Below are 20,732 nucleotides of genomic sequence, written 5' to 3'. Positions count from 1 at the left end.
CATCAATGGGTTTGGTGCGTTTGGTTTGGTTCAGACCAAGGTTTTAAAAATCGAACCGATGATTAAACTTTTTAGTTATTAGTTTATTTGTTTAACTGATTTAATTACGGTTTAATTGAAATAATCGTTTTATATTAAAATAATAAATAAAATATAAATAAATACACTAAAATATAATTATAGTTTAATATGAACCATTAAATGTCATCCAAAATAAAAATATTGAGCTAATATTAAATTTGGTCTCTAAACTTGTATACAAGCCTTAATTTAGTCTTTGAAGTTTTAATTGTTTTTCTTCGGTCCCCAAACTATGCAACCGTGACTCACATTAGTCCTTCAAACAATTTATGGCATAAAAATGTTAATGAAGTGCTAACATGGATAACCAAATGCCATATTGGAACTTGTAAAACAACGTCGTGTTGGTTTTGGCGCTCAAATAGCCCAAAAATGACACCGGATCACTTGCTTTTGGAGGAAAAGTTTCAATAAATACCACTAACGATATATTTTTTTTTTTTTGCTATTTGAGTGCCAAAACAAAAATAACGTCGTTTTACAGAGTCCAACGTGGCATCCGACTTCTATGTCAGTATTCTGTTAATGTTTGTGCGTCGAAAATGATCCCGAGGACTAACATAAGTCACATTCACAAAGTTTGAGGACTAAATATAGGCAATTGAAACTTTAGAGACTAAATTGAGTCTTGCGTACATGTTAAGGGACCAAATTAAATATTATCTCAAAAATATTACATCAACTAAAATATTATAATCTCATCCAAATACAAATTTAATAGTCAAATAACAAAAGAAATATCTAAATATCAAATTCCAACATTAAAATTTGTCATCGAAATATCAAAATATCAAAATTTTAATATAAATTTAGTTTAAATTAAATATATTATATTAATATCTTAAAGATAAGTATAGTTTATTATATAAGAAAAAAATACATTATTATATGATATTTATTAGTTTAATAATATCTTAATTCCTAATTTTTTTTTCTTAAAACAAATATGTTTTAGTAAATAAATATATTTTTAGAAGTAAATAAATATTGAAAGAAAGTTTGATGAAGGCAAAAAAAAGAAAAAAGAAAAAAAGAAACACCCCAAATGCGGCACAATAGCAACAGTTCGACAAAGAGAAAAAATCATAATCTGATGAGGCAAAATTGATACACTCAAAAATTGGCAAGTGTACTAAATCGCATCAACTAATACCATAGTGAGTAGATATCGTTCCCACGAGAATTAACAGATTGAATAAAAAAATGTCTAATTGAATCTCTAATAAGATCAATCAAACCTTGGCAAGAGGATTGTGAATCTTGAAGTAGAGCAAACAACAGTAAAGAGAGAATTGTTTGGACCGAAAAGAGGTTTAGAGATCTATGAAGGTAATCAAAGAATGGGAATGAGAATATAATGTTAAAGGCTTTGGAAATGTTAAATTCTTAGAAAAAGCAATGCTTATGTTTTTCTACTTTGATTCGTGTAGAAATCTTTTCACAGCAAATCATTTATACTCAAATTCCAATTCTTTGATAATTTAATTTCTCTTAACTTAATTAATCGCTAGAATCGACTAACTAAGAGAAGAGGTAAAGAACGGTTTTCGATTTTAAGCCACATAATATTCAAACATTATCCCTAGCTGGATTAAATATCACACATTTAAAGACTAGTTCTAAATAATTGAAGATTATGAGATGAGTTTCAAGCTAATTCCGATATTAAATTTCATAAAGTAATAATAGAATCCAAAACAGAATTAGAATATTTTCTAATACTTCTAACCATTAATGATGAAGAACGAAATTCAATCTTGAAAATGTAGAAAAGTATGAATCAAAATAAAGAAAAAATACTTGCATTACTAATCCGTAAAATAAAATAGAGCTCGTAATATTTAACAAGAGAGGTTTAGTTACTCATGATAGAAAAAAATAGCCTAAAACTAATGAGGTGCTGGATGGCACTAGTGACTATTCACTGATTAGAGATCAAAGATAATTCTTATGAATTGTGTTCACTTATTTATAATCTAACTTCCTAACTATTTGAAATTCAAAAACTAATCTTATTTTCCAAAGAAAAAGATAACAACTTATTCAAATTCTAATCTAATCTAAATCCTAACAACTAAATTCTATCTTTCTAGAAGAAGTTGTTGCTAACTAATCGTTTAAATCTTGAATCTTGAATTGAATTCAGAGCTTCATGGGAGTTGACTTGGTATTTGGCGCTAGGCTCCTCATTTGGGCACTAGGCTTGAAAACATTGGTGCTGGGCTTGATAAATTTTGAACCACTGGAAGTGAAAATTGTACTTGGAGCTGGGCTCCGAATCTTGGCGCTAGGCGCCCAGTACTTAAGAATTTGGTAGGGTTGGGCACCAGTCCACTTTGCCTTCTCCCAAGCACGAAGGTGCTGGGCTTGAGGATACTGAGCTAGCACTACTTCCTTGGAGTTGGGCGCCCATCTTGGAGCAAGGGCATTGGACGCCAGTCCTTGAAGCTGGGCTTTGGATTTTGGGCACCCAGCTTATAGTTTAGGTGTTGGGCTTGGCCTCCTTAAGCTTGGTGCCAGCTTCTCTTGAAGTACACTTGTGTTTTCTTCTAAATTTTATCCTGATTTGCTTAATTATATCCTGAAAATAAAATCATTCTAACACAACTCCAAACATATGATTAATCATTAAAACTTCTCTAAAAACATAAGAATTTTGATTTAAATCTAAGAAAACCAATAAAAAAGAAACCTAAAAACAACTAAAGATACCTAGGCATCACAACACCAAACTTAAAACTTTGCTTGTCCTCAAACAAAAAAGAAAAGTAAACAGAGCTTATCTTAATGAAAATAATTGAAGAGTTTATAAATTCAAGTCCAAATCAAAGTAGGGTTTGCAATGAGCTCTCTAATTATAAACAGACTTCTCTTATCTTAATGAATCTTGCATACTTAGGAATCAAGAATATTCAAAAACTCAAATTCAAATTGTATTATGAGAATTCTTTTAGACTTGTATAATCCTTGAAGCAGTTTACTTTTCAATTCAACCGAGGGAAAGATGTTGAGGTTCTTGACTCTAAGTGTTTTGTCTTATGACAGCTCTTATCAGATTTTCAATCGATAATCCCGAGCTAGTTGGCCTAAGTTATCGGGTGATAAAACGTCCCTCGGATCTAATTACCCAAGTCTCTCCCTGACACAGTCACACCACAAGAACATAACTAGAAATTTGTTCATTCAGACATCGATGCCCAGAGCTTATTTAGACCCTAAATATTTTGTTTCAAGGCAACTCTTTAATGTGGACTTTAAATCGATAATCCCAAGCTAGTTGACCCAAGTTATCGGGTGATAAGGCACCCTTCGAATTTAATTGCCTAAGTCTCTCCTTAAAACACAAATATCACAGGAACATAACTAGGCTCCAATCATTGGTGCTTAGAGCCTTGCAACTTTGGGTTTTTCGATCTTTTCATACTTTTTTTTTCAAGTCACTGCTTCAAGGTCTTGGATATTCAGAATCTCATAATGTCTCAAAACTTTTGTTTCTAGAGATTCTGTCTTTCTTTTCCTTAAGATTCATTCAAATAATTTAAGTCCATGGAATATAATCATATTACTAATGACCATCACTTTTCAATTAGACTTCCTAGTTTATTATTCATTCCTTTTCATTAAAAAGCTACTTCCTTTACGTCAGTGGAATGTAGTGGACAAGTACTAGGAGTAATCACTTAAAGGAAAAACAAACAAAAGAAAGAAACTGAAAAGACAATAATGGGCCTTGCAAGTTTGATGGCGGTGTATTGCTCAATGGACACCCCAGCAGTCTCACAAAGATGATAATGAGGCCCGAGAAACTAAGCCTTGACCTTGAATTGGAGCTTTGTGCCATGGTTTTTATGTGAGGGAGAATGAGGTTCTCTACTCTAATCTCTCTCCTAATTATGATATAGTGGATTAAGATCGCTCAGTCTACTGTCACCTCGGAGTTATTGGAGGTAGGAACAAGTTAATGTTGGATAAAATCCAACCACACCATGGCGACATGGACGAGGTCCGACCTTCTTAATTGGTTCGGTATCCCCCTTGTATTAAGTTTCCATTGGGTCCCAGGGACACAAATATCATGGAGCACATCTTGCTCCCTTTTATCAGTCATCATCCTCATGTTGTGTCGGCAGAGCGAGGTGGAGGAGGAAGGCAAAGAACCTTTCGAATACTCCGAGGCCCATAGTAATTGGGTTGGCCTCGAACATAGCTCATATAAGCTAGTTCCTCATCTTGAGCCTCCTCTTCATGGCTCAGCCAAGTATTAGCATAGAATTTATGGACCAAAGTAAGGCCCATATTCTTCGGTGGACTTGTCAAGACAATCCACTTCTAGCATGAGATCTCGGCTTAAATTACCGGATCTTCTTCCAGTTTCAAGTCAAACTCACATCGAGAATTACGGCCTTCTATTTTACCATGTTCTATATTGATTTTCATGTAATTGGATTCAGAACTGGGTTATGTCAAAAGATAGAGTAGCCGGTTCCTTCCCTTTTTCTTTCCTCTTCTTGTACAAAGGCATTTTGAATTTTGTTTAACACTTGTAGTGATATCAACCACAACCACAACACCAAACTTAAAGTTTGGCCGTATAAAAAGAAAAATAGAATGTAAGTGAAGAAAGAAGATAATGTTTAAATGTGTTTATGCTATGTGATGGACGAAAAAATGCATGTGAATTTATAGTGGAATAGAATGTGAATGGTATGGTTATGAATGCTCGGTGGAGTGTGTAGTGTGCAAGTGTGTAGAAAGAATAAGTATACAACAAAAAATAAATTCCAATATTCAAACTATTAAGAGTTGAAAAAATAGAGTATGCAGAGGTAACGTGCTAGACTTTCATGCATATGAATGAATAGAACTAGCTTGAAGTGATATATCATGCATGCTTAATAATGAATCCTTCGGACATAATAATTTATGGTGGTAGTGAAGAAGTTAAAAAGAAAATAGTATGCATGTGATGATTTTTAAAGAAAGCTTTTTACTAAAAAATTAAAAAACAGAAAACAAGAAGTTAAAGAAAATAGAATTAAATTTTTTTTTTTTGAGGAGGATGCATGTCCTAGGTAAGGTTGGCACTGGCCCTTCAAGAAACAATGAGGGATACTGGGCTTGGAAAGTGGGTGCTAGGTGCCACTTCAAAATTATGCCCCTAGGAGCGCTCAATGCTTGAGCGTTGGGCTCCCATATGTGGCGCTGGGTGCCATCCTCTTTGGGAGTTGGGCTTCACATTTATCCCTTTTTTTTTTAAGAAAAAATTTGAAAAATAGCGTAAACCAAAATGAGGAAAGTGAAAGAAAAATGCAAAAGATCAGAGAATAAAAAGAAAAATACAACTATAGAATGATAAATGAAAAAAGAAAGGAAAAATACTAACCATGGTTGGATCAAGGGCTCTTCTAATGTCATTAGCTTGACATATGAGTCTTCTAGGTTGGGAGTCAGATTACTTCATGGCATCTTCCTCCAATGTCATCCTCCATTAATTGTGCATTTTCCAGCTGCTCTTCCTCTTCCTTGTCTGTTACAAAATCAATGTGATGTAGAAGATCTTCAATGGCTCCTTTGTCCACAATCTCTTGGACTAGGGATTCAATTATGTCAATCCTCATACAATCTCTGATTCATTAGGGTGTTGCATGGCCTTGAAAACATTAAACACCATATGCTCATCATGCACTCTTAATGTTAGCTCACCCTTTTGGACGTCTATGAGTGCTTGTACAACGGCTAAGAATGGTCTTTCCAAGATTATGGAGGCATCCTCATCTTCTTTCATTTCAAGAATCACAAATTCATCCAGAAAAATTAACTTTCCGACCTTGACCAATGCATTTTTCACTATCCCATGTGAAAACTTTATTGATCGGTTGGCTAGTTGTAATGAGATTCTTGTTGGCTTTACTTTCTCAATTTATAGCCTCCTCATCATGGATAAAGGCATCAAATTGATGCTAGCCCCTAAATCACAAAGAACTTTGCCAATGGTGACATCCCCAATGGTACATGGTATGGAAACTATCGAGATCTTTTAACTTCTGTGGTAGTTTCTTTTGAATAATAACATTACACTCTTCGGTGAGGATTACCGTCTCTTCCTCTTTTAGGGTTCTTTTCTTGGACAATAGCTCTTTCATGAATATGGCATAGAGTGGCATTTGCTCTAGGGTTTTGGCAAAAGGGATGTTAATTTGTAGCTTTTTAAACACATATAAGAACTTGGAAAAGTTCTTCTCTTGATCTTGTTTCTTTAGCCTTTGAGGATATGGAATCTTCTGTTCATAACCCTTTACTATTTCCTTCTTGGTCTCTATTGGTGCAGGAGCATTTTCTTCCTATATGACCTCCTTCTTTATCTCTTTTAGAGGTTCTTCAGTTTTTTGCTCATCTTCCTCGGGAAGTTTCTTGTTGATCACTTTTTCGCTCCTTAGAGAGATAGCCTTGTATTCCTCCTTAGGGTTTGGGATGATGTCACTAGGAAAGGAATTTGTAGGCTTTTTCTGCTAATTGCTTGGCGATTTATCCCACTTGCACTTCTAGATTTCTAATTGAAGCTTCTTGATTTTTGAAATTTGCTTTTGTTTCTTCTATGAAGCTTCGATTTTGTTGCATGAAAGAGGTAGTGGATTGGAAAAGATTCTCAATAGCAAGCCCAAGAGATGATGGCTTTTGATAATTGGCTTGTTGTTGATAAGGGACATGGAAGTTTCTTTGTCCTTGATTTTTTTAACCAAAATTGGGATGATTCCTCCAGCCGGGATTGTAAGTTTTAAAGAATGGATCGCTCTTTGGTCTTGAGGAATATCCCATGAATTTTACTTGCTCAATGAGTGGATGGTCTTCCTTACTCAACTCACACTCCTTACTCGAGTGTCCTCCTCCACACAAATCACATGAGGGTTGAATTCTAATGGCTGAAACTTGTCCATGTCTGAGTTGTTTTATAAGTGCGGAAAGTTATTGAGTCATGAGTCTATTATGAGCTAGAATTGCATCCATTGTGTCCAATGCCAACACCCATTTCGTGGACCTTTCGAATGTGTACAGGAAATTATTCGCCGCCACTATTTCTATCAATTTCAATGCCTCTTCAAGAGTCTTTCTATGTAAAGAACCTCCAGCCGATGAATCAATCATCATTCTTAAGGCTTGAGAGACCCATTATAAAAGGTTTGGATTTGAAGCCACTTGGAAAAGGCATGGTGTGAACACTTTATGAGCATCTCTTTATACTGTTTCCAAGCTTCATAAAGTGATTCTCCCTCATTTTGAAAAAAAATTAATATCATTCCTCAACCAGGCTAACTTCTGCGAAGAAAAGTACTTAGTTAGGAATTTTCTAACCAAATCCTCCTAAAATGTGATGTTGTCCAAGGGTTGAGTTTGGAGTCATTGTGTGGCTCTATCTCTTAAAGATAATGGGAATAGCCTTAGTTAGATGGCTTCGAGACTAACCCCATTACTCTTCACTGTGTCACATAACTGCAAAAAGATAGCCATGTGTTTGTTTGGATTCTCTTGTGGGTTACAACCGAATTGGTCTCGCTATACCAATTGGATTAGTGATGGCTTCAGTTCAAAATTATTTGCTTGAACTGTGGGCATGAATACTATGCTACTTTTAGAGCTATCAGTGGTAGGTATACTGTAATTGCCAAGAGTCTTTGTCATATTATTATTCTCGTTTGCCATTCTTTCTTCTTCTTCTTTCCTAGTCCTTAATCTCTTCCTTACTTGTGCAAGCGTCTTCTCAATTTATGGACCAAAGAAAATACAACTCTCTTTCCCTTGCATGCACAAAAACAACAAGAAATCAAACATACTGTGTGGAATAAAGAAGAAGAAAAAAGAAAAATTACACAGAATAAAGAAAAGAAAAGAAAACAAGATAAAGTAAAATAAACAAGATCTAAATTAGTGATTTAACCGGACGTATATTTTCAATCTCAATTAATCTCTGGCAACGGCGCCAAAAACTTGATGAGGCAAAATTGATACGCTCGTAAATTGGCAAGTGCACTAGATTGCATCAAGTAATACCACGGTGAGTGGATATCATTTCCATGAGGATTAACAGATTGAATCAAGCAACTTCTAATTGAATTTCTAATTAGATCAATCAAACCTTAGCAAGAGGATTGTGACTTTTGAAGTAGAGCAAAGAACAATGAAGAGAGATTTATTGTGACCCAAAAGAGGTTTAGAGATTTAGGAAGGTAATCAAATAATGAAAATATTAAAGGCTTCGGAGATGTTAAATTCTTAGAAAAAGAAATGCTTGTGTTTTCCTAGTTTGACTCATGCAAAAATTTTTTCATAGCAAATCATTTATAATCAAATTCCGATTCCTTGGCATTTTAATTTCTCTTAACTTAATTAATCACCAATCCTTTGGTCAACTAATTAAGAGAAGAGGTGAAGAGCGGTTTCGATTTTAAGCCACACAATATTCAAAGACTATCCCTAGCTGAATTAAATATCACATATTCAAAGACTAGTTCTAAATAATTAAAGATTATGAAATGAGTTTTAAGCTAATTCCGATATTAAATCATCCAAAGTAATAACAGAATCCAAAACAGAATTAGAATATTTTCTAATACTTCTAACTATTAATGATGAAGAGCAAAACTCAATCTTGAAAAAGTAGAAAAGCATGAATCAAAATAAAGAAAACACTTGTATTGCTAATCCATAAAATAAAACAGAGCTCCTCAACTTTAACAAGAGAGGTTTAGTTACTCGTGGTAGAAAAGAAAGTAGCCTAAAACTAATGAGGTGCTGGGTGGATCCAGTGATGATTCGATGATTAAAGATCAAAGATAATTCTTGTGAACCTTGTTCACTTATTTATAATATAACTTCCTAACTAATTGAAATTCAAAAACTAATCTTATTTTCCAAAGAGAAAGATAACAACTTATTCAAATTCAAATCTAATCTAATCTAATCTAAATCCTAACAACCAAATCCTATCTTTCTAGAAGAAGTTGTTGCTAACTAATCATTTAAATCTTGAATGGAATTCATAGCTTCCTGGGAGTTGACTTGGTACTTGGCACTAGGCTGCTCATTTGGGCACTAGGTTTGAAGACATCGGCACTGGGCTTGATGGATTTTGAACCACTGGGAGTGAAAATTGCATTTGAAGCTGGGCTCCAAATCTTGGTGCTGGGTGCCGTGTACTTAAGAATTTGGTGGAGCTAGGCGCCACTCCCTAGAGTTGGGCGCCAGCCCACTTTGCCTTCTCCCAGGCACGAAGGCGATGGGCTTGAGAATAGGGAGCTGGCCGCCAGTCCTTGGAGCTAGGCTCCAAATTTTGGGCACCCAGCTTAGAGTTTAGGCACTGGGCTTGACCTCGTTGAGCCTGGTGCCAGCTTCTCTTGAAGTACACTTGTGTTTTCTTCTAAATTTCATCCTGATTGCTTAATTATATCCTGAAAACACAATTATTCTAATATAACTCCAAACATATGATTAGTCATCAAAACTTCACTAAATACATAAGAACTTTGATTTAAATCTAAGAAAACTAATAAAAAAACTAAAAATAACTAAAGGTGCCTAGGCATTAGCGTCAATCAAATGACCACCGACAACGCAATGGTGAAAAATGGCGACACGATGGATGGGCGACGAAGTTGGATCAGGCAATGAAGCATGCGATGCGACGTGAAGAAGTTGGCAAAGAACGGAAGAATGATGACCTTGAGAAGGACGCACGGCAACAACGATGAATGCTAAGGTTTCGGTTTTCACCTTTTTTCTTTCTTTGTGAGAGGGAGCTTGACACTAAACTTTGACGGTGAGAGAAGGAGGGAGGAGGAAGGTTCGAGGAAAATTTTTCTAGTTTTATATTTCTATTTTTTTTAATTCAAAACAATAACGTTTTTAGAAAACCGGTTGAGTCCCAATTCAGTCCAACTAATCGATTCCTAGATGATTATCGATTTCTCGCTAGTTTCCTGATCGTTGGTTATCCCTCACACACCAAACCGCTAATGTTTCCGTTTTCTAGTCGAATCGATTAGTCTGATTCGATTCTCAGAACTTTGATTTAAATAAAAACTTGTATGTACTATAAATATATGCACTTCAGTTTAGTTTGAAGGTAGCATATTATTGGATAAGTCGAGTGTTGGATTCTGTAATGCAATTATAGTATATACTTGTTGTTATTGTTGTTGTTGTTGTGAAATTAAGATGGATATATAGAATAGAGCTAGAAAATTATAGGAGAGAGTAAAAGAACATTATTATTAATTTCAATATATGTCACTCAATATAATATACCACATTCACACTAATATTTCATACACTATTCTTTTCAAAAGAGTTAAAAGACTACTTGAGATAGGTAGCTATATGTGTTCTCTCTATGTGTTATTCTTGGTGTGTTGAAACCTTCTCTTTAGCATCTATTTATAGATGATGGTTTTGAATTAAATAATAGTATGGTATTATTTACCTAACCCACTTACTAATTAGTGAAAATACATTATGGAAGTCCATTCCCCATTAATTGATAATGTTCCATAACACGTTATGAAAATTCATGTCCTATTAATTGATAAAGTTATATACTCCATTATGTATGATAATGCTCCATTATATGACATCTAATCATTTTATAACACTCTTTTATATGATTAGTGATATGCCTCATTAAAAATTTTGTAAAAAAAAATCATGTGGGATAAAAATCTGATTAAGGAAAAAAGAGTAATAACCTTTGTAATAAGAACTGTCTCGTTAAAAAATCTCATTAAGAAAAACTCAATTGGGATAAAAGCCTTATCAGGAATAGAGTAGTCTCTCACCCTCTTAGTAACATCATATAAGATCTTGAAAGTAACGCATTCCGATTTTGTCTACCAGATTTTCAAAGGAGGATGTCGGAAGTGACTTTGTAAATAAGTCTGTTAAATTATTACTTGAACAAATTTGTTAAACGTCAATTGTTTCTTGATTTTGAAGGTCGCGTGTGAGAAAGAACTTGAGAGAAATATGCTTTGTTTGGTCATCTTTGATGTATCCACTTTTGAGTTGAGCAATACATGTTACATTATCTTCATACAATGTTGTAGGGGTTGTCTTCTTATCAGACAACTCACATGATGATTGAATCCAAAAGCATTCAGGACTTGCCTCATCATGTATTGCAAGTATCTCGACTTGATTGGAAGATGTTATAGCTATAGTTTGCTTCATAGATTTCTATAATATAGTGTCACTAAATGTAAAAAAGTATTCTATTTGAGATCTACTTTTATAGGGATCAAATAGATAACCTGCATCTGCATAGCCAATCAATTGTGATCTAAATTCATAAAGGATAAAATAATTTCATATCAGTCGTTCCACAAATATATCGAAACACATTTTTTATTCCATTCCAATATCTTCTAATTAGAGAGAAACTGTATCTAGCTAATAAGTTTACAACAAATGCTATATCGGGACGTGTATTATTAGCAAAATACATTAGTTTTCCCAGCGCATTAAGATATGGTACTTTAGGACTGCATTTCCATCTTTTGGTAAAAAAGGATCCTTCTTTACATCTAGTGACCTGACAATTATTGGGATTCTTACTGAATGTGATTTGTTCATATAAAATTTCTTTAGAATTTTTTATGTGTAAGTCTTTTGATAAATAAACATCCTTTTGTTACATACTCAATCTGAAAGCCAAGACAAAATTTGGTTTTCCCAAGATCTTTAATCTCAAACTCTTCTTTTAGAGCATTTATGACCGTTGGGATATCTTCAAGAGTAAATCCAATGATATTTAAATCATTAACATATTCAGCAATTATAATGAATCCAAATGCATTTTTTCTTACATAAACACATGGACAAATATTATCATTTTTGAACACCTTGTTCATCAAATACTCTACAAGGCAGTTGTACCATATTTGTTTAGATTGCTTTAAATCATATAAAGATCTTTGTAATCTAATCAAGTATAATCCTCGAAAATTATCTTTAGATGATTCATATATCTTTAGTCCTTCAGGGACTTATATAGATATCACAATCTAATGACTTATATAGATAGGCCATGACCATATTCGTCAGGTGCATATTTAGCTTACGTATGCAGATAAACTAATCAAATATCTCAAAGTAATTGCATCAACTACAAGAGAGTAGGTTTCCTCATAGTTTGTATCAAGTCTTTGTGAGAAACCTTGTACTACAAGTCGATCTTTATAGTGTATAATTTCATTATTTTCATTTCGTTTTGGTACAAGTACCCATTTATATCCAACAAGTTTCATGGGGCGAAAAAAAAGAAAGAGAGGGATGGGATTTTTCTTGCTTTTGGCAACTGTAGGTCAAAAGACTCCACGTTTTACAAGTGAGTCTAATTCTTTTTTCATGGTTTTTTTTTTTCTATTTTTGTCAATCAACCCTTCGTCAACATTCTTCGATGATTTTTTGTTCAAAATCCTCATTTTTATGTATAATATTTAGTGCTATATTATATGCAAATATGATGTTGACAATTTTTTCTCATCAGTTCCATTTGCCCCTGTAAATATATAGTTTATTGAAATCTCATCATTTTGTAATTTTCAGGTACCTAAATATCTTTCGATGTTTCAATTATAACATGAGTTTGAAGAACTACAAGTATCCTAACTATGTCTTTATCCTCCTCAATAGGAAGAGTATTTGCTTTTTTATCACAATTTTCTCCTCTTCTTTTGCAAGAATTTTTATTTTTAAAACTGACTAATCTACTACACTTTTGGCATGTGTCTGCATTATTAACCATATGTCCAACTGGGATATCAATTTAAATTGGAGCACTTTCAGCTAGTATATAAAATTATGTTATTCTTTTTGTATCAAAAAATGTATCAGGCAATTTATTTGTAATTTTCTATAAATGTATAATCTTTTGAACTTCTAATTCATATTACCTTGATCGAGGATCCAAATGTATTAATGATAATGCATTTTAATTTAGCTCTTTTGCCAGCTGTTTATTCTCTCCTTTTAATGTTAAAATATTGTCTCATTAAAATGACAATTTACAAATCAAATTTTAAATACATCTCATGTTTGATCCAATTTTTGTAGGACATATGGATAACTATTTAGAAGTTACATGTAAAATGTTGCTCAATCTTTATTCTACTTTTTTTCATTCTTTAAAAAAAATTTGGTTATTCATACAATAATAATAATAATAATAATAATAATAATAATAATAATAATAATAATAATAATAATAATAATAATAATAATAATAATAGAAGTAAAACCAACAAATTTTAATGATGAAAGGTCATTTTTTTAATAATACTTGCAAAAAATGATCAAAATCTAATTTCTAAAGCCCTTTTTGAGATTATATAATATTTTTGCTATACTTTTAAATATTTTAAAAACTTATTTGTCGTTTATATCTTTTAGAATTATGTTTGTACTTTTAATAATTTACCTATTTTATTATTCGTTTTTATGTGCTTGCATTGATCTATTTTTGTAGTTAAATACGTTATATATAGTTATAGTTTTCTCTATAAAAATGATATTTTTCTCATTTTTAATTTGGTACTTTTTTTAAATATCTATCTTTCTCATTTATTATAAAAAAATGTATTGTTAAATTATCAATTACATTTTTAACTTATAAAAATATTAACATTTATTATATTATTGTTAATTAATTAAGAGTTTTTTAATCATATTATCTTTAGAATATTTTTAATTTTAAATATTTCAATAATTGTGTGTTTAGACAAAGCTACATATATATGAAAAAAGTATAATTTGTCGGAGAATAATGTTAGATAATTAATTTTTTTTCTGTCAATAGTAGTCAATATTTTAAAAACTATTTTATTTATCTAAAATTTCTAATTCCTAAATCATAAATTATAAATCTACACATTAAAGTTAGTTAATATTAGCTAAATAAAAATTAATTCCCTATATTTTGTTTTTGTCAAAACTAGGCAAGCTTAAACATGCATGCTGTAGTGATTAGTATGGTTGTTGAGTGGGACTGGATATTGGTCCGAGGAAATAATGGAGAAATATAATTGAATTCATTGCAAATGGGTATATGATTAGAGACAAGATTTGAATGAAACGTAGATCACATGGGAAGGGGAATGTGGTTGAAAATTGGGACCCCAAAGGGATGAGGATACATATATCGTATAGTATAGTATCATATGATTAATTGTACAATAATAACTGAAAGGGAAAGAAAGAACGGTAAGCCATGTGCATCAGGCGGAAGGTGCACATGCCAAAGATAGAGAGCACACAGAGGCCAAATGTGTGACAGCGTTGCGCACGTTCCACTGTCACCACCACACCCAATTTCCAATGACCTTCACTATGTGCTCTTCAAGGTAGTAATTACTAATTAGGGGTTCGAAACCGGCCAAACGGCCTTTAAGGGCCTCTACTACGTGATTTAGTCCTTTGTTAGTTTGATTTGTCAAAAGAAAATATCACATTTAAGCCATTTTTTTTTTTTGCCAAATGGATTGAATAACCCAAATTCTAGGTATCACAACACATACACCCACACTTTGAGGTTTTATCAAACCTCATCCCAGTCTCAGCTGGGGTTCAAATTTGGTGCAGTTTGATTAAGAGGCAATATGATTGCTACTTAGTCTAGGCCTTCGCTGCGATTTAAGCCATTTCAAACGTTTAGATTTCGCCGAGACTGTGTTCCAATGACAAAATTGTTTGTCTCCAAAATTGACAAACTAGGCTTGAACTATGGTTGGACAAAAAAAAATCTTAAACTAGACCATTTTAAAAAAAATTAATATTAAATAAAAAAATCCAAACCAAATTAGTATGGTTTTTTGTAATTTGGTTTTTATTTTTAAACTATTTAAACAGTTTTAAATGATTCAGATCTAAAATAAAAATTCCCTAATCTGAATTTGAGACTGAGTCCACTTTTACAGTTCACCGTTCACACACACAGCCTCTTCTCTTTTCGCTTTCTTCTATCGTGTTGTATCTGTCGCTACTTCTCTGGTCGTTCTTTCACCGCTTTTGCTCTTGCTGCGGCCGCGTAAGCCTCTTAGGATCGTCGCCGCGCCGCCGCTCTGTTCTATCATCCACCTTTCCTCTTGGGGCACCAACACTCTGGATAAGTGTTGATAGCTTTGTGGCTTTAAAGATCGTGACTTGCAGAGAGTGAAGGAAGTAGGTAATGATGTTTGGACTTACTTTTATTGAGACTGAAAGCTTCTACCCTAATTATTACGATTGGTCTTGAAATTCATAAATTACGTGAAAATTAGGGGGTCTTTGGTTGTTTTGATATTGGTGCCCCTCTGATTGTAATGTGAAGGGCGTTGAGATGGAATCATGAAATACAACAAAATATAGAAATTTAAAGTTGTTTCTCTCTTTTTAAGTGGTGTTGTATTGATTTAAACATGCACCAAGAAGTTCAAACCTGAAAGATGTTTAAATTTATATGATATTTGCTAGTCTCCATCAAGAAAAACTATTAGCTTTCGATGGTACTTTTTTACTTTGGGGTGTTGAATGAAAATTTACAGCTCTTATAAGTTTTATTGATGGTTGGTGCAGTTTATAATGATAAATTGATAATTGATTGCTTACTAAACAAGAAAAAAATCAAAGTTAAAATCCTGTCACTTTGGCAAGGTCAAGTTTAAAGAAATTATTCATAATTTATTGTTGGAAAATCCTATCATTTATTGTTATTTTTGATGTGATGGACCGTGGTTCAAATGTTTGTAACGTGCTTTTGTTGTTGTCAATGGTAGAACCGTAGAAGTGATATATTTGTCAACTTTTCACCCATAAAAAATGCTCTGAAAATTCATGCTTTGTTGCAGTTCAATCTTATAGTTATATCCGTTGATGTATTTGTCAATAATCCAAAATAAGAATAATTAGATTCTTGGGAAATTTAAATTCATAATAATCCATTTTATTGATTGGTGTCCCACATCTTCAATAAAGTGTTATCATCGTCATATTTATCTTAGGTAATGGATTAAGTCATATGCTTGCTAATTCAATTTCTATTTTTGATTTGTTACCTATATGTAAAATTCAATTCACGTTCGTTTTTTTATTTTTAAATTCATGAATTATAAATTATTCTATTATTTATAGTGTATTGTTGTATTGTATTATTATTTGTTAGACTTTTCATGTTTATTTATCTAATTAAAATAAAAGAGTGAACATTAAAAAAAAAAAACAAGTTGGTGTTATTAATATTGTGTTATATTATATACAGAATAAGATGAGTACTAATATTGAGGCTATTCAACCATTTTTTTTATTATCAAATAGGAATAAAAATTGGTCAATTGTTTGGTATCAATTTAAAATAGAGAATGCTACCAGGAAAAATGCTAAATATAAATATTTTGGTAATTTAATACAATACGGGAATGAAACTAACTCAAAAGGTAGTCATTTGAAAAGATGCAAACGAAATTCTAACTGATTCAAACAAAAGAAGAAAAAACAATGACCATATTGAGTATAGATGAGCGTGGTGTTTCAAATTCACCTAATGCTCTCAAATTTGACCAAGAGACTTGAAGGGCACTTCTGGCAAAAATTTGTTGGGAAAGAGATACCATTTCGCTTTGTTGAGAGATTGAAATTCTGAAGTTTTGTGCATGTCCTATAAGTAAGGTTCAAAGTTTTTTCGCAGACTATATTAGCACGTGACATTAGAGATCTTTATACTGAAAAAAAAACGAAGTTGCAAGATTTTCTCTCAATAAATTGTGCTAGAGTATGTCTAACAACTGACACTTGGACTTTAATATAAAATTTTACTTATGAGATTGACAGTACACTTTGTGGATTTGTATTAGAAATTATGTAAAAAAATACTTAATTTTTTCCAGGTGATAAGCTATTCAAGAGAGGTCATGGGAGCAACAATTAAATATTGTTTAAATAAATGGAATTTGAATCGGATATTTAGTTGATAATACATCATCTAATGATAATGATATTGCAACTTACTATCTGAAGCAGCAATTAAGTTCTTGGAATAGCATTATTTTAAATGGTGAATTTATTTACATAAGGTGTTTTACACATATTCTACACTTAATTGTAAAAGAAGGGTAAAAAGAGATTAGTAAATCAGTCTTGAAGATTCGTAGTATAGATCTTTTTCATTTAAAGCTACTACGTTTTTAGAAAAAATTCAATATAAAGACTTATCTTGCATAGATGTTGAGACTAGGTAAAACTCTACCTTTTCAAATGTTAAAAGATAGCTTTGAAGCATCATAAAACATCTTAGTTACTTGTATTGAAAGACAACACATATACAAGAGAGTTGAGTGGAGGAAAAAGAAGAAGGTGTGCCTTCTGATTTAGATTTGGAGTATGATGAGTCAATTGTACCTTTTTTGCGAATGTTCAATGATGCCACTATACATATTTTTCCTTATATGTTACCGGTACTATGTATATGAAAGATGTATATGAAAGAAGTGTTTGCAATTAGACGATGTATTTATCATTCTTGTAATCATTCTGTTGATTTGAGTACTGTCCATGACAAAAAAGATGAGGGTTAAATATGAGAAGTACTTGGATAATCTTGATTTAGTGAATATGTTGTTATTGATTGTTGTCGTACTTAACTCAATGTAGAAGATTAAATAAGTTAATTATTTTTTGGATTACTTATTTGGAGAAGAAAAGGGGATCGAATTGAAGTAAAAATTGTCCAAGTGCATAAAGTTATTTAATCACCAATACCAAAGTTCCGAGGAAGCAAGTGAAACCGATATATAAGATATTCAAGCCAGCAACATTAATACCGATATTCATGGTACGAACTTTTTTCTGCAAGCAACTGATCGTAGAGCAAATACAAGATCTGAACTTGATAGATATTTACAAAAAGATTATGAGACGTACTCCCATAAATTCAATATCTTAAATTAATGGAATGTCAACTAACCCGATTTCTACGGCAACTTCGGAGCCTGCATTTAGTAATGGAGGGAGAGTCTTCAATCCATATTACAGTTCTTTAGCACCTAGAATAATGGAGGCCTTAGTGTGCACAGGCGATTGACTTAAAGAAGATTTTTTCTCGACTTTAGACGGTGATAATGGTAAAGTTCAACAAGTTGATTAAAATATATAATTTTATTCATATTTCTTCTCATTTTATTTTATTTTTATATTTTTTGTTATCTTGCTGTTTTAGAAGTTAAGTATTACTTATCAATTAAAAGTTAGATATCACTTAGAAAATAAAATTTGAACTAAGAAAAAGTTGCTTTTATAATTATTTTATTTTTTTGAAAGATATTTTTTTTCTAAGGACAATGATTGTTCTATAGCAACATCTATTAATCCTCTTGATGATGACTAGGTATGCATGGTATTCACATTTGTTTTGGAGAGATTTTTGGATGACATTTTTTGATATCTAGATTGGTTATTGTTATTAGATTTATAACGAATTAAATCATAGTTGTAATGAACTTACATAGTTTAAAAATATTTTAATATTAATTTTATCTTAAAAAATATTAAATTTTAAAATTTACAGCAAAATATCAATTTCAAAACTAAATTTTTGGTAGAAAATATACGGAGAAAATTGAATTTCTAAAAACTAGTTTTAAAATCGAATTTTTTATACAAAAATCTGATTTTAAAATTGGATTTTTTAAAAAAATCAAATTTAAAAGCGATTTTTAAGTAAAACCGGTTTTAAATTTTTAAATGATTTAAAAATTTAAAACCGATTTTACCCACAAATTGATTTTTTGTCCGAAAATTAAGAACCAGTTTTTAGAAATCTACTTTCCAAGTTATATTTTTTCTACCAAAAATTTAATTTTAAAATTAATGTTTTGCTGTAAAGTTTGAAATTCAATATTGTTTAAAGATAAAATTAATACTAAAGTCTTTTAAAATTATATAGGTTGATTATAAACTAGGATTTAATTCTTTATAAATCAAATGACAATAACTAATCAATATAATTAGGTAAAATATCAAAAAATGTTATTGAAAAACCTTCCCAAAACAAATGTGAATACTGTTACTAATCGTACCTAATCATCATCATCAATAGATGCCGCCATAGAACAAGCACCATCATTAGAAAAAAATATATCTAACAAAAAAATAAAATAATTATCAAAGTAACTTTTTCTTATATCAAACTTTATTTTCTAAATAATACTTAACGTTTAATTGATAACTAATACTTAATTAACTTCTAAAATAACATAACTAATACTTAATTAACTTCTAAAATAGCAACATGACAAAAACATAAAAATAAAATAAAAAGAGAAGAAATATAAATAAAATTATATACCTTGATCGACTTGTTGATGAACTTCACCATTATCACCCTCTAAAGTTGAGAAAAAATCTTCTTTAAGCCAATTGCCTGTGCACACTAAGTTTTCCAGCACTACTATAGTAGAAACAAGTATAGCTAATACCTCACAAGCCATATTTTCAAGAATTGAGATCGAGTTAACCTTCCATCAATTTAAGATATCAAATTTATGGGAGTATAGCTCACAATCATCTTATCAATATCTATCAAGTTGGGTCTTGTATTTGTTCTATGACCGGTTGTTTGCAGAAAAAAACCCATACCATGAACATGGGTATTAATGTTACTGATTTGAACATCTTAGTATCAGCGTTACTTGCTTCCTCAGAACTTTGTTATTGGTGATAAAATAAACTTTATGCACTTGGACATCTTTGACTTTAATTCGGTCCCTTTCTCTTCTCAAAAATTAATCGACATACTCAATCTTTTTTATTGGGTTAAATATGATAGCAATCAATAACAACATATTTACTGAATTAGGATTATTCCAATACTTCTCATTCTTAACAATCTTTTTTACCATTGACAAAGTACTCAAATGAACAGAATGATAACAATAGTAACAAATACATCATCCAATTGCAAACACTTCTTCGATATACATATCACTAGTAATGTATAAGGTATCAGAGATATGTATAATGACATCATTGAACCCTCGCAAAATTGGTACAATTGACTCACATTTATATGTGTTGTCTTTTGATAGAAGTAACTCGAATGCTTTGTGATGCTTCAAAGCTCTCTCTAACATTTTAAAGATAGAATTTCACCTAGTCTCAACATCCATGCAAGGCAAGTCTTCATACTGAATCTATTCTAGTTCAAAAAATTTTTGAAACCTAGCGGCCCTAGATGGAGAAGATTTGACATATTTTACTGCAATATGAATCCTCAGGACTGGTTCACCAATATCTTTCCTTCCTTTTACAATTAAGTTTGGAATATGTGCACAACACCTTATATGAATAAATTCACCTTTCAAAATAATGCTATTCTAAGAACTTAATCGCTGCCTCAGATATTTAATTGCAACATCATTAGATGATGCATTATCAAGTGTCACACTAAATACCTGATTCAAATTCCAATTATTTAAACAAGATTCAATTGTCGCTCACATCATCTCTCTTAAATGGCTTGTTACTTAGCAAAAATTAAATATTTTTTTATATAATTTCTAATCCAAATCCACAAAATGTGTAAAATTTTGAATTGAAGTCTAAGTATTGGTTGTTAGACATACTCTATCACAATTTGT

This window comes from Arachis ipaensis, chromosome B8 (assembly GCF_059453495.1).
Source record: "Arachis ipaensis isolate K30076 ecotype BB chromosome B8, ASM5945349v1, whole genome shotgun sequence".
NCBI classification, from domain to species: Eukaryota; Viridiplantae; Streptophyta; class Magnoliopsida; order Fabales; family Fabaceae; genus Arachis; species Arachis ipaensis.
The sequence above is the reverse complement of the archived record's forward strand: the minus strand, read 5'-3'. Positions refer to the sequence as shown.